The sequence below is a fragment of the Pinus tabuliformis genome, chromosome 9 (genome assembly GCF_031772625.1).
Source record: "Pinus tabuliformis cultivar Carrire ecotype Pingquan chromosome 9, CPIR1, whole genome shotgun sequence".
NCBI lineage: Eukaryota > Viridiplantae > Streptophyta > Pinopsida > Pinales > Pinaceae > Pinus > Pinus tabuliformis.
The window spans coordinates 742,796,770-742,812,424 of NC_142307.1; the positions used below are offsets into that span (position 1 = coordinate 742,796,770).

General features: G+C 37.8%; 1 pseudogene; it reads left to right on the plus strand.

Moving 5' to 3' along the window:
* The first annotated feature begins 4,711 nt into the window (after positions 1-4,711).
* Positions 4,712-15,655, plus strand: part of LOC149150845 (putative disease resistance protein At1g61300) — a 160,950-nt pseudogene continuing 150,006 nt past the window's right edge.

Here is a 15,655-nt window from a genome sequence, read left to right on the forward strand (position 1 = left end):
AGATCTACGAGGTCTGTATCATGTGGATATGATTCAATATTATGTGTTTATACTATGTCTATGTTTATGTTATGGACAGGCTACGCTGAGGGATACATCAGCTGAATGAAAGCAGTGTGATCTACGACATGCTGGGATAAGCATGGACAATGGGAAGACACTAGAAGCAAGGTTTCTTGGTAGATTCAGTGTGTGGTCTATGGATGTACAATACTATTGTTGTGTATATATTGTACATGTTGTGCCTATGATGTTGTGTACATGCGGTGTTGTGTATATATGATGTTGTGTACATGTTTTTTATGTTGTGTTGGTTTCAGATGGTGTTGTGTATATGTTGTTTATGCAGTGTTGTGTACATATGGTGTTTTGCGCATATTGGATATGCGGTGTTGTACAAATGTTGGATATGTGATACTATGTATATATGGTGTTGTACGCATGTTGGATATGCGGTGTTGTGCGCATGTTGGATATGCGATACTGTGTACATATGGTGATTTGTGCATGTTGCATATGCAGTGATGTGTACATATGGCTTGGTGTGCATGTTGTACATATGGTGCTATGTACATGTGGTGTTGTGTGCGTATGGTGTTGTGTACATGTTGTACATGGGGCATTGTGTGCAGGTGGAACTATGTACATGTCGTGCAAGTGGTGTTTTGTACATGTGGTGTTGTGTACACGTTGTGCATGTGGCATTGTGTACATGTGGGGTTGTGCACAAATTGTGTAGGTGGCATTGTGTACATGTGGTGCTATGTACACATTGTGCAGGTGGTGTTGTGTACATGTGGTACTTTGTGCACGTTGTGTAGGTGGCTTTGTGTACATGTCGTGTTATGCACATGTTGCACGTGTGGTGTTGTGTACATGTGGTGTCATGTACATGATTGTACAAGTGGTGTTGTGTACATGTTGTACATGTGGTATTGTGTACGTCATACATGTTGTGTTATGTACCTGTGGTACTATGTTATGTGCATTACGTAGTCATTGTATCATGACATGTGTATTCGTGTGTTGTACTCTATGTACATACGTGTATTGTGTGGTACATCGGGTGTAGGTGTATGTATTATGTTGTTGTGTACACCGGGTGTAGGTGTATGTGTTGTGTTGTACACCGAGTGCAGGTATATGTATTGTGTTGTGGTGTACACTGGGTGTAGGTGTAGGTGTATGTGTTGTGTTGTACACTGGGTGTAGGTGTATGTTTTGTGTTGTATGTTGGGTGTAGGTGTATGCATTGTGTTGTACACCGGATGTAGGAGTATGTATTGTGTTGTGTTGTACATCAAGTGTAGGTGTTTGTGTTGTGATGTATACCGGGTGTAGGTGTATGTATTGTGTGGTGTCGTATGCCATGAGTGGATGTATATGTTATGATGTTCATTGTGTGTATGTGTACATGATTGAAGAGAAGCGAAAGCATTGGGTTCTTGTTGGGTGTGGAAACTATTCTGGTGTGTGTACGGAAAGAAAAAAGGCAGAAGCAAGGATCGATTGAAGGATAAGTATCAATATTTTATTTCATCTTTCCTATGTTGGGGTCTTCGTCATCAATTTAACCATTTAGGAATTAAAATAAGATAGAAAAAACATAGCATGTCATGTCAAGATTTTGTTTGAGTGATGGGTAAATTTTTAGTGGTCATGATAGAGGAGTTCGATAACTAATGCCACTAACATCAAAGTACATAGAGGGCTTAGCACTATTTATTAAATACTAGTTCCATACCCTCGTACATGACAAAATCCAATGGAAACGTTGCAATCCCCCCAATCTTGAAATCCCGAAAACTATTAAGTTTGCTGGATTTTGAGTGAAATCTAAAATTATACTTTCTCCATATGAAATCTAATGAAGTTGGAACCACTCTCAAACATCCTGAGTCATTTCATGGTAATGATAAAAATTTAAGTAAAAGGATGAAAATGAAAGATAAAGGAGAATGTCACGTTTACTTAAACATTACCATGAATTTCCAAACCTGGGTACAGGGAGGCACAGAGAAGTGGAAGAAAATATGGACTCAAAAGTATGGCCAGGGAAGGTCTCAAAAAATGCTCATGCAGTATCCCTCCAATTAGTCTGGGTCTGTCATTTAGAATCTGGCCTATCACAACAACCACCGTATTCAGGATCACTTCTTCTGGGAAATCAGGGATGGTTCGTCCACCCTCTTCTAGGAGGAATCCTGGCAGAAACTACCTCACTTAGACATGGACAATTCCCTACTAGATATCAAGGTGCTTTTGTATCAGAGAAGCAATGGAAAAGTGGCATATTACTAGAAAGTGGACACCAATCATACTAAATGGAGGTCCCAGAAAACATATCGTGACTGGCAGGTGGAGGTATCCCTATAACGCTTGCAGGCCTTGAATCAACAGTTGCACGAGAGACGCATCCCAATTTATTAGGACCGAGGCAAACTCTGATGGGGATACTCGCCCACGGGCTCATTCTCCATTAGAGAGGAATATCTTATCCATGTCAACATCCATAACATGTCGTGCCAAATTATTTGGGACAAAGTATGGAACTGTAAACTATGGTCGAAATTATCTCATTTCCTATGACTTGTTGGGCATAAGCGGATCCTAACATGGGACTGGCTTCTCAAAAAAGGTTTTATTGGCCCATCCTAATGCCCTCCTATTTAAATACCATGTGGAAATGATGCACCACCTGCTGAATACATTCTCGGTAGCAGAAGAGGTGTGGGCAGAGGTTTCCACTCTGTTTGGACCTTTTGATCAAAATCGAGAAGATCTACTAGCTACTATCGACAATTGCACAGATTTCACTATAAGAACCCAATTTTTAATAGAGCTTGGAACCTGGTATTGGGATTCCTCCTCTAGAAAATATGGAAGGAACAAAACTACACAATCTTCCAAGATCAACAATCCTTCAATCCCACCATCTAGAAATTAGTGAAGGAAAGCTTGCGGGAAACCATTTTGGTTGAGAAATGGGGGGATGAGGACTTGAAGGCTGGCCCTCTTGAAGCATAGATCATTTTTTCCCGTGAAATTATATTCCACCAAGAAACTAATAAGCATGAAGCTCCAGTTTCCTCTCCATTAGTTTTCATAATGCGTCTGATGGGCTTTGTGCAGATTAACTTCGATGGGGCCTCCAAAGGAAAGCCAGGACAAGATGGATATGGAGGTGTGTTACGAGACTCCTTGGGTTCACCAGTGGGTATATAGTGACATGCTATTGTGGTATCACTTCAAACAATGTCACAAAGTTAACCGTCATGGAGAAAGGCCTTAATCTTATGCACAAACTGGGACGCTCAAAGATTCAAATTGTCGGAGATTCGAAAATTATCATCCATATGATTCAAAAGCTTATAGATGGCTCCCCCCTTCCAAACTAGTCTGAAGTTGGTGTCTAGAATCTTAGGTAGGGTAGATAAAGGCCATCTTAGAAAGTTTTCTGTATATCACCATCACCCACTTTCTGCGATCTAGCAATAAGGTTGTTGATTGGTTGGCGAATTAGGGATCGATGGCACACCATAAAGGTTTTTCCACTTGTTGGCATGAAGTTTTGAACTCGGCTGACTTGGAACCATGCGAATTGAAAACATTGTCCTGACTAATAGACGAAGATTACTCCTCCCCTGATGGGGGTGGGAAAATGGAGGGAAATAGTGATTCGGGGTTGTCCCCGCATCACACGCAGTTGACATGTGGGTAGTAAAGTATGGGTTAAGGCAATGATACCATTACCGTTCGACTTCTCCAGAAGCAAGTTACCAGATGTTAAATGCTGCTCTAGGTAAGGAATTAATTGTTAGAACTTGGCCGATGAGTGTTGGGAGTAGGGAGATAAGTAAGGCCATTGACGGGAACCATATGTTCTCGCTTGGGTGTTGGCTCAACTGGAGAAGCGCAGTGGCCAAACGTCTTGCGTTAATGTGGCTCAACATCGCCTTTCAAATCAACACTTGGGACTCTGGCACAAATTTGAGAGGCGAGCTCCTCCATTGCAACGATCCTGGCTGGGAATTTAGGAGCACCATAGTTAATCTTGAATATGGGTTTCAAGATGGCCTTGACCTCTGTCAACTGAAGGTAACCCCTCTATCTTGTTTTTGGGTCCCCGGTTGGTTCTTAATTTGTGAAGTAGTTGAATTCTTAGATATTTTCAATTTTTGATATGAAGTGTGGAATTGGGCCAACGTGGGCGACATTGGTAGTTCACCCAAAGGGGTTTTCAGGTGTCTAGGTCAGGGGTTACAATTTCTCATGCCCTGGATAATGTCTTGGTTTCTATTTGGTTCTATCTTTAACTTAGCATTTTTATATTCTCTATCTTGGTCAGGCTCTCGTGGCCACCTCTTTCATTGTTTTGGGTTTGTATGTGCTTAATTCTATCTCTCGCTCCCTATTCACTCTGGGTTATCGCTAGCCCATGTCAATTCCTCATGGGTAGACTCTCTGGTAAGGTGGGTGATAGTCACGATTGGAAGTTTGTCATTTTATTTTCGGAGGTGTCGTTGTCAGTGGGTTAGTGTGGTGTGTGACCTTTGCGTCTTTGTTCAGGGTTTCATCCTTTTGAGGGTCTAGCGCTCTAAGGCAAGGTTGGCCCCACAGTGCCTCAGGTTGGCGTTCTTTCCTCTGTTAAGTTTGGTTGCTTGGGGATCCCTCTCAGCTCAAGTTCATAAACTTCTCTTGTTTGGTGGAAATGTCGCACCAACAAGGGTGGCCATGCCGTGGGGGTGGCCATCAGGTATTTGCAGGTCATCAGGCCAATAGTCAAAGTCCATCTTCAGGTAATTCAGCAGGGGATGATCGTGAAGGTGTGGTGGCTCATGCTCCATATCGTTCCTGAGGATGAGTGGATGCTACGGCTTCCTTGGAGTCCATTGCAGAGCATCTTATAAGAATTCAGGAAAACATGGACATTCTCATAGAGCATAGGTATGAGAATCATAACGAACTGGTAGCTTACATGAATGACATTCATTTTAGCCAAAATGAGATTCTATAGTAGCTGAACAATCTTCGCCGGAGCTAATGTCGAACCAACGAATGTCTTCATGATCTAGAAGCCCAATTTGAACACATCGACTGCCACATGCATGAACGGGTTGGATTTCTTGTTGCACCTCATGTAGTTCTTCCCCATCCTCCTCCTTGATATGTTGTTGTCTGTATGTGGGATATTTTGTTTCCTTCTTTTGTTGTAAGGCTCTTTAGCCTACCAGAAATAATGATTGTATGGGTTCATCTTTGGCAAACTCCGGCTCCCCTTGCCAACAAGTCTCATCAGAATGAAAATAATTAATGTTAGGAATATTTTGACATTTTAAATGGAAATTTGCATTTACAATGTGTCAATATTTATGATGTAATTATCGTAATAATGATAAAGAAAAATTAGTAATAATGAAGTAAATAATGAATTGGGTATCTAACACCCAAAGTTGTATGTGATAACTTAATTGGTAGTTAAACTAATTACAAGATTTGGTTTGTATGTAATAGAATGAATGTTTATAATACATTGACTATTGAACTTAATTCTCTTCAAAATAATTTTGTCTCATTAACGAGTATCATTCGATATTTTAAACTTACTTAGTGATGAATAATTAGTGTTAACTAATAACTTTCAATAAATTTAATATTAAATAATTAAGAATTTTATTGATAACACATTATCGTAATATTATAAATGATGATGATGGTGTTTTAGAGACAAATATATTGAAAGAATATGCTATGACCATGACCATGTGCATACATTTTAGTTTACTATAGTACAACTTATATAAAAACATGGAAGAGTCATCGATGAGCTAGGTGTGAAAGTGCCAACGAATGAAAATTGGAAATGACAAGGATGCCTCCATGATCTAGACAATGTATGGAGATAAAATGTCATTTAATTATAATTGGGCTTCGAAACATGTTACTATTTTATATAAAAAATTATTTTGCAGTATGGCATGCGAAATTATTGGTGAGAATACCAGCTACAATACTTTGTCTTATTTACCGACTGCAATTGTAATAGCTCCCATAGAGCCTTCTTGTCGGTATTAAGAAATGCAACAAACAAATCCGTTAGAAATTTGTTTATTGTAGTTGCGAGTTTCTGGGTATTTGTCTATGTATTTGCAGGATGCGGAGTTGCACCGAACTTCTATGACAAGGCCTACCCCAAAGTTTATAGTGCAGTAGAAAACATAGTTGGGCAATGTTGTATCCTTCAATGTTCAACTGACCTCAATCCGTCGAAGACAAAAGTGGTAGGAAAAACTCGTATGACAAGGGAGAAGAAGGCCATAAGAGAGAGGCAACAGACACAAGGTGATAGCAATTAGGGAGAGACACAATTTCTTCTCTAAGAATTGATCTATTAATTTTCTATGTTTCATTACATATATTATAATCACTCAAACGGTTTTATGTATTTCTCTCAAGTTCACTAATATACTAGCATACCCGTAAAGTGAGATAAGGGAATGTTCTAATGTTGAATAGAACTTTATCTATTAATTTTCTATCTTTCATTACATATATTATAATCACTCAAACGGTTTTATGTATTTCTCTCAAGTTCACTAATATACTAGCATACTCGTAAATTGAGAGAAGGGAATGTTGAATAGAACATTATGTGTTGAAACTTTTTTTTCTTTCCTTTTGTCTCTTTTAAAAATTTAATTTATAAAAAATTTAAACATAATCAAAATTTAGCTTCCTCCTCTTCAGATGCACTCTAATCATCGGATCAAGACAACTTTTGACTCGTCAAAGTTTGTTAATGGTCATATAGCCACTATGGTCTGAGTGTTTAAAACCAAAGTGATTCATGGGAAGGGTTTAGCTTCTAAGATTATTGGATACAAGAACATTTCCAACGATGCATTCTTTTTTACCATAAGGCTTACTGTGAAATAAGCAAGTATCAGAAGGAGCTTACAAAAACTTTCAAAAAAGCGATGTCATTTTTGAAAGAGATTGAAGCCCAACTCAATTCCAACATCTATGGGTGCAACTTGAATTTAAATCATATCTATAGGTGCATCTTATCTTAGGTCATTTCAATGGAAGTGATAATGTGGTTATCCCTTACTACACATTTTTCTTTATGTTAACCATTTCTCTCAAACTTAAGTGATGTTTATTTACCTATTTAATTGACCAAGAAAAATAACTTTTCTTTTTTATTAAATTGGTTACTAAATTGAATACACATTCACAACAAAAAATTTCATTGATTAAATTAAAAAATTATTATCAATGTTGACAAAAATAATTTTTTTTTTTTTTTTTCTATTAAATCATTTACCAAATTGAATGGTCATTCAGGACAAATTTACGTTTCTATGATTCATTGATTAAATTAAACAATTATAAATATTTTTTTTTCTATTAAATCATTTACCAAATCTATGATTCACTGATTAAATTAAAAAAATATTATCATCCTACTAGAGATGTATATAAACAATGAATAATAAATTTGAATTTTATAATTAATGTTTTAATTAATTTGAATATTATAATTAATACACAAGTACCATGACTCCCACTTGTATAATTAATACACGAGTACCATCAAGTCCTGAGCTGGAACATCACCTTTTAAAGTCTAGGATTGACTCTGATGTCTTGGAAGGATAGACGAGATTATGAGTGGCGCCCATGGACATTTTTAATAGATATATACGTTGGTATTATACCAACCCACCATGAGTTATTTTAATATTTTTTCTTTTGAATGGGGGGTTTTATATGAGTTGGATTATATATGTTTAATGGGTTGTTGACTTTATATGGTTAATAACCATTTTTAAATAGTTTTGTTTTTATATAAGATTTATTTAATATTTTTTTTTTTTGTCTTCTTGCAGGGATAAAAGTGAATGATGGACTTCCATGTGTTATTGGCTAATTGGCCAGTCAACTACTATGTATGTTTTTAAGGGTCTCACTTTTATGCTTTAACTTGTGAACTTTTGATTATGATAAGTTAGATATATGAACACAGATTTGGGTGTCGTTTGTGCCACCAGATTCAAAATGACAAGATCTATGACTTGGACTTGATTTCACTAAGAGTAGAAGATTTTGATTTTTGAGCCTCTCTAGAGCCACTTGGATCAGCAATACAAATGGGTGGTGCTAATGTTGTATCAGAGGGCCAATGGTTACAATCATTGGGAACAATGATCTTTATTTTTCAAAATCTCTTCATAAGATTTACCTCAAAAGGAAAGGAAATTGATCTTAGAGGCATCCAAGGGAAATCCTCTAAATTTATAATCTCTAATGGAATAAAAAAACTACTCAAAAGGGGAAGTAGGGTGTAATAACGTTAGAGATAATCTTCTTTGGAGAGTGGGTAATGGTGCACAGGTTCGGATTGGTCTTGACCCCTGGCCCGGATCGGGGAACGCACATATTCTGCCGGAAGGTCTGATTCGGCATCTCAATAACAGGGGCATCAAATACTTGGCACAGATTGGGGATCAGGAGCGATCAACTATATTTTCACAGGCATGGATCAGGGATGAGCATTGGCACATACCGGAGGAATGGACAGGCCAGTGGCATGGATATATTCGGGCTCTTACTGAATCGCATATCAAGTTACAGGAGGTTGATGATCAACTTATTTGGGCCCCCGCCAAAACAGGGACTTACTCACCTAAGCTGGGCTACATTCGGCTTATGGATGCTAAACAACCTGTTCACCTCCAATCCTGGTGGAAAGTTGTCTGGAAACTCCAAGCTCCGCCTAGATGCAGACTACTTATGTGGAACATTATTGCAGATAAGCTACCTACGGGCGATACTCTTAAAAAGCGGGCAATATTGGGTCCTTCTTGGTGCGTTCTCTGCCACAAAGACGAGGAATCGACGTCTCACCTCTTCCTCCACTGTGAGACTACTAAGATGATCTGGCTACAGGTTACGCAGGCTCTCAATATCAGCACGGTATGGAATGGTGAGAATATTCCTACTGCTTGGACAAACTGGTGGGCTGCGGTTGCCTCCGATAAGGCCTCAATCCTTCCTGCAGTGGTTTCGAGTCACATATGGCAACAACGGAATGCTATCATTTTTGAAAATCGCAGAGCCAACTGCCAGCTCCTCTCGGCGTCCATTTGTGCTGCATATTCTGAACTTCCTTTCGAGCAGAAATCCTCCTGCCCAAGAATTATACAGCCTGAACATATTAACAAGGATCTGCCTTGGGCCTACTTTGATGGGGCTGCCCCGCCTCAAGGCTGTGGAGGGGGGATTGTTTTATACTTATCTGATACACATTATTATCATCTGAGACTGGGTTTGGGGACTGGCTCAAACAACTTCGCGGAGCTTATCTCCTTGAGACACCTTCTCTATTTTGCACTCACTAAACATTGCAGACAAATTCAAATCTTTGGGGACTCAAAGATAGTGATTGATTGGGCAAATAATAAATCTGTTTGTCATGCATATTCTTTGAAGCATATCTTGGAAGAAATTGTTTTTCTAAAAACACATTTTGACCAGATCACTGTTTCTCATATCTACAGGGAAAGAAATGAGATTGCTGACCAGCTATCGAAAGAAGCGGCGGATCGCCCTCTAGGAGATTGGCTGATCGAAGAGTTCACACCAGAAGGGACACACAGATACTATCACCGCCCTTACATTGACGGCCAGAGGATGGGGGATCCTCCCCCTACTTAGTACTATTTTTGCGGATCTTCGAGCTCATTTTGTATATATCAGTATTGTCACTCCCGGTCTCCATACTAGTGGAGGTTTTGTACATCATCTGTATATTTTGTGACTTTTTGTAGTTATCTTGGGATACTATCCATACTGTTGGTGGCATACATCTCCTGTATTCACCTTTGATATCTCAGACACTGTTACAGCACCATTTTGTAACGTGGTTTATACCACTCTACAGCATATGCCTCGGCATCTACAACATGTAATATCTATTATTATCTTTTTAATAGAAATTACGAACTCTATTTCCTCGGAAAAAAAAAGGGTGTAATAACACAATTATGTTCACTAAATGTTCAAACATCAATATCATCTATGTCAGGGAATATCCATAATGTTGTTAACTATCATCCCAAGGTATTTGGATTAATGCCTAAGGGTCTTCCACCTAATCAAAATCATAACCATGTTATTGGTTTCTACTTGGGAAGTATACCAAAGATAAAATAAAGAAGGGAAAATAATACTAGAAGTAGAAACAATCCTTGAAATAAGGACTAAGCAACAATGTAACCTAGCCATTATAGACTACATCATCATCAATTATAGACTAAACCAACACAAATTATAATATTGATATTGATTTTGGATCATTCCTTAAGGCTTGGACTACCATGGGTGCTTTTGAGAGACAAAATACAGTTGCTTAGGTTCATTGACTTCCTAATACACATATTTCAATCTAGGTAAAGACAGACACTTGCATGTGGCATGCTCCTGGCTACAAATCACACAAACCTCAATGTGATCTTGTAGGAATTCCTTCAATGGGCGATTTCTCCTAGACATTGGGAAAAATATTTCCAAATCCAACTCTTCTCCTTCCTTATTCTTATTCAATTGTAGCATGTCCAATGGAGAATTTAGTGCATTAAGTATAATATTCTTGAATTATTATAGCATGTTCCCAATCTTAGCTCTAGTTATTTCATTACCAACACCTCTATTAATTTCTGCCATTATATTGCCCATGGGTCTTTAAATTGATGGTGAATGGGTGCATTTTTAAGACACTCCTTCTAAAAATATCATTGATTCAAATCCCACATGGGTGTTACTGTAACAAAACAAAATAATAATAAGCCCCCTCATGAGGGAGGTCACTTAGCAAGCCTATGAAAATGTAAAGGAAATGTGAGTACAAGGTCCCATGTTTAAATCCTTAGTTTCTTACCTATGGCCATATGTTGGGGGCTTGCATGGTTCATCTAGGGGGTTATAATGGTAGTGGTTGGAATCGACTCCATGTCATGTAAGCATGAGACTAGCTCAATTGTCGATTCCTTTAGACATAAAAGAAAAATAATAATAATAATAATCCAATATATCTCTTGGTACTTTCCTATTATTTGATGTCCCTTTAGAATATTTTTGACACAATTCAAGAATGACATCATAATACTACTAGGATACATATCCCCACCCGTCACGTTCAAGAGATCAATACAATCGTCATTAATTTTGCACAACAACAAGACACGTAGTGTTTCTGGAGCCAATTTTCCTTGTCTTTATTACTCTAGGTTGTGATTGAATCATTCAATATAGTATTCCATGAATTCATATTCATTTTGAGTCATTCTGAAGACTTCCTCCATCCAATCATTGTCCTTATAATAATATTGATATTTTCTAGGAACTTCCCTTCATTTATGCCCAAGTGTGGATACTATCTCTACCAAGACACATGAACTAAGTTGCAATGCATCATTCTTGAGAACAGAAAGAAAAAATTTCAACTTTTTGGCATCTTATGCATAATCGTAGCACCTACAAAGAACATTGAGCTCAAAGAGGAAGGTGTTTGGATCTTCTTTATATAAACCATGGAAGTTGGGCAAGGTTGAATGCAATATATTCTTTATCATAGTTCCTTCTTATGATTCTCAAATTGGAAATTCAAAAGTGGATGCCTCCTCCTTAATAGGATCCTCATGAGCCAATGAAAATTGCCCTCTTCCACTAAAGTTTCTTTGGGAGAGTTAGGAAGGATCGAATCTTTGGAATGGAATTATTATTCTATCTATCCTTTAGGGGAAAATATCTCTATATAGAAGATGAGACTTACATGATCTCAGGCCCCTCAACAAAAGATTCAAACTTATTTTTGGCAAGAGAGCTAGCTATGGGAGTTAAATAGTTAAGCCAAGTGTGCCCTTTTTCCTCTTGTGATTGTCGTACACTAGTACTTTTGTGGGGATTTTTAATAGAGATAACAAATCTACCTTGTTGATCTAAAAATTTTTCTATGGGAATTTAAGGAGACGTTCTTTCTAAAACAAACCAACTAAAAGAAAAAATTGAATAAAACACATCACACCAAGCTTATAAAAGGAATACACTTGGTTGAATCAAGCCAAGCAAAAAAAGAACTATTGTATTATTAACTAATCCTTGGAAATGACACCAAAAGTGACAGGTTTTTCACTTACCTTCTATTTCCTTAGTAGATAAATGAGAAACTATACATTTAATTGTCATTATGGTGTTTATTTGGAACTTGTAAACTATTGTGCACTATATATACCAATACAATCTTGTAAGTATTGGTGAAGTTGCAGTATTGGTTAAGTATTAGTGTGATCTCGGAAAATCAGAAACATTGAGGAAAATATTTAGTTTCCAGCTAAAGCTAAAACTAACTTCGTTTTTTTTGTATGTCCCTCTCTCTCTCTCTCTCTCTCTCTCTCTCTCTCTCTCTCTCTCTCTCTCAAACTTTTTGTATATCCAAAGCTAATTTATGAGAGTAGAGGTCTTGAGTTCAAATCTCCTTTTTGTGGGGGCAGATTTTTCATTTCCGCACATTCCCGCACTTTGTCGGCGACTTCATTAAGTTTTTCTTCAAAAAGCCATAACTTCTTCATCCGGAAGCTGTTTTCAGAACCGTTTTTTTGAAACAGCCTAATTTTTCAAGATCTTTCCATTGGAACACTTGGTTTCAACATCTATAGCTTCAGTTTCTGTTAAAATGGAAAGCCCATGCCAAGTTATTCTTGACAGCACCAACTACTATCAATGGTGGTCCTACATTGTGGATTTACTTAGAAGTAAAGGTCTTTACAAAATAGCCTCAGGCCAAGAGACCAAACCGAAAGATGAAGATAAGGCAGCTAAATGGGAAAATAGGCAAGACCAAGCACGTGGGTTGATAGGGATGTCTATTTCTCCAGATCTTAGATTCCATATTGCAAAACTTGATGCTCCTGATGAAGCAATGAAACCGATTACTAAAGTTGTTGGAATTAAAAATGAACTTACAACCCATCAACTTGAAAATGAGTTGCTTACATTGGACCCCAATAATTTTTCTTGCATTGAAGATTTTTTGTCCAAGTTCAAGACCCTTAGACTTCTCTTGGAAGGTGTTAAGGTTAAGAAAGAAGATAGTAACCTTATCTATTCCATTCTTACTAAGTTGGGACCAGCCTACTCTGTGCTTGTTTCCACCTTCCATTCTACAAGAGAAGCCTTCATTTCTCAAGGACAAGACTACAAGCCCCCTTCCTTTGATTCTTTTTGTGATTCTTTAATAAGAGAACAAGAAAAACTCTTACACCTTGGTCTTCTTAATCTTGGAAAATCTTCTAAGCAAGCGTTAGCCGCCCAACAACAACCAAATTCAAAGAATCCTAAGAAGTTGTATCCTAAAAGGAATGGTCCTAAACCAAACAAGGGTCCTAAGCAATTTCAGCCTCAAAATGAAAAATCATTTCAACAAAATGATAAGACAAATAAAAACAAATGGAAGAAGACTGATAGACATTGCAACTTTTGTAATCGAGATGACCACTTAGAATCCAAATGCTTTAAGAAGATGGAATCCTTGGAAGCAGTAATGAAGAAGCATAATATCTATTTGGAGCACTCTTCAACTTCAACTTCATCTTTAGGAATGGCACTTTCTGCATGTGGTTGTCAAGCATCTCGGTTTGGCTATGCACTAAATGTATCTTCTTCTTCTCATTCTCATGAGTGGCTCATTGATTTTGGAGCTTCTTATCACATGGCCAAAAACAAAGCCATGTTTTCTTCTTTAAATGATTGCAACACCAAAAATATATATGTTGGTGATGATAGATCTCTTAGTGTTGTAGGGACTGGAACTGTTCATATAGACAATGGTCAGTTTAATGATGTATTATGTGTTCCAACCTTATCCTGCAACCTTCTATCTGTATATCAGATAACTCATTCAGGTGAAGGTAAAATCGTTGAATTTTCACCTCATGATGTTGTAATTAAGGACCTAAGAGATCCTAGACAGATTTTAGCTACTGGCATTGCTGATGATTCTACAAGGTTGTATAAGTTTCACAACTTTGGGTCATCAAATCTTCCCTCAGTATTTGTTGCTCATAATGATTAAGTGAGAAAACTTTGGCATGAGCGATTTGGTCACTTAAACTATCGCTCTCTTCAGAATCTATGTAAAGAAAATATGGTGACAGGTCTTCCAATGGTATCTTGCAGAGATGGTGTTTGTTCCGGATGTGTACTCGGAAAACATCATCAGGACAGTTTTGAAAAATGTGCCTCTTGGCATGCCTCAGCACCTTTACAGCTCGTGCATAGTGATTTATGTGGTCCACTTCCAGTTGTTTCATTCTCTGGCTACAAGTATTTCTTAACTTTCATTGATGATTTCTCCAGACGCACTTGGGTATACTTCTTAAAACTCAAGAGTGAAGTATTTAACATGTTCTTGGCCTTTAAGGCCTTTGTTGAAAAACAATCTGGACATCAAATTCTTAAGCTAAGATCTGATAATGGCGGAGAATACGTTAACAACAAATTCATCAAATTTTGCACTGAGAATGGAATTCAAATGCAACATACTGTTCCATATACTCCACAACAAAATGGTGTAGCTGAAAGGAAGAATCACACCTTAAAGGAAATGGCTAATTGTATGCTTCAATCTAAAGGACTTAGTCTTAATTATTGGGCAGAAGCAATTAACTGTGCAAATTACATAATAAATCACACTCCTACTAAGGTTTTAAAGAATATCACTCCAGAAGAAGCATGGAACTCAATTAAACCAGATGTAAGTCACTTTCGTGTTTTTGGAAGTGAAGCATGGGCCCATATTCTAGATGAGAAACATAAAGCTTTAGAACCTAAGAGTGAAAAATGTATCTTTGTTGGATATTCTGAAGATGTCAAAGGATATAAACTTATTCCACTTAAGTCCAAGAATGTTATCATTAGAAGAGATGTAAAGTTTGCTGAAAATATATCGGCCTACGAGCCTAGTTCGGCGGATGTGCCACCTCTTCCTATCTCTTCTACTTTTGAAAATACTTCTTCTTCAAATGATGAAAGTGAGGATGAAAATCCTACTCCACCTTCTCAGGATCCTCCTTCAGCTCCTCAGCTTCCAAAATGGGTCCGTGCTACTCGGGATGCAATAGGTGATCTTGCCGGTGATCCTACAGATCAACGACGTACACGTTCTCAGTTCGATAGAGCCTCTTCTTTACTGGCTCAAGCTTCAGTGAATTATGATCCTGACACCTTTGCAGAAGCTTCAGGCCATCCAGATTGGGAAGCAGCTATGAATGAAGAATATTATTCATTATTGGAAAATGATACATGGGATCTTGTTCCTCTACCAAAGGGACGAAAACTTGTTAGATGTAAATGGGTTTACAGAACCAAGTATGGACCAGATGGGAAAGTTGATAAACATAAAGCTCGTCTTGTAGCTAAGGGTTTTTCACAAGTTGAAGGAATTGACTACACTGAAACCTTCTCCCCTGTTGCCAAAATGAACTCTATCCGCCTTGTTCTTTCCCTTGCTACCTCTTTCAAATGGGAAGTCCATCAGATGGATGTTAAATCTGCCTTCTTGCATGGGGACTTGCATGAAGAAATCTATATGGAA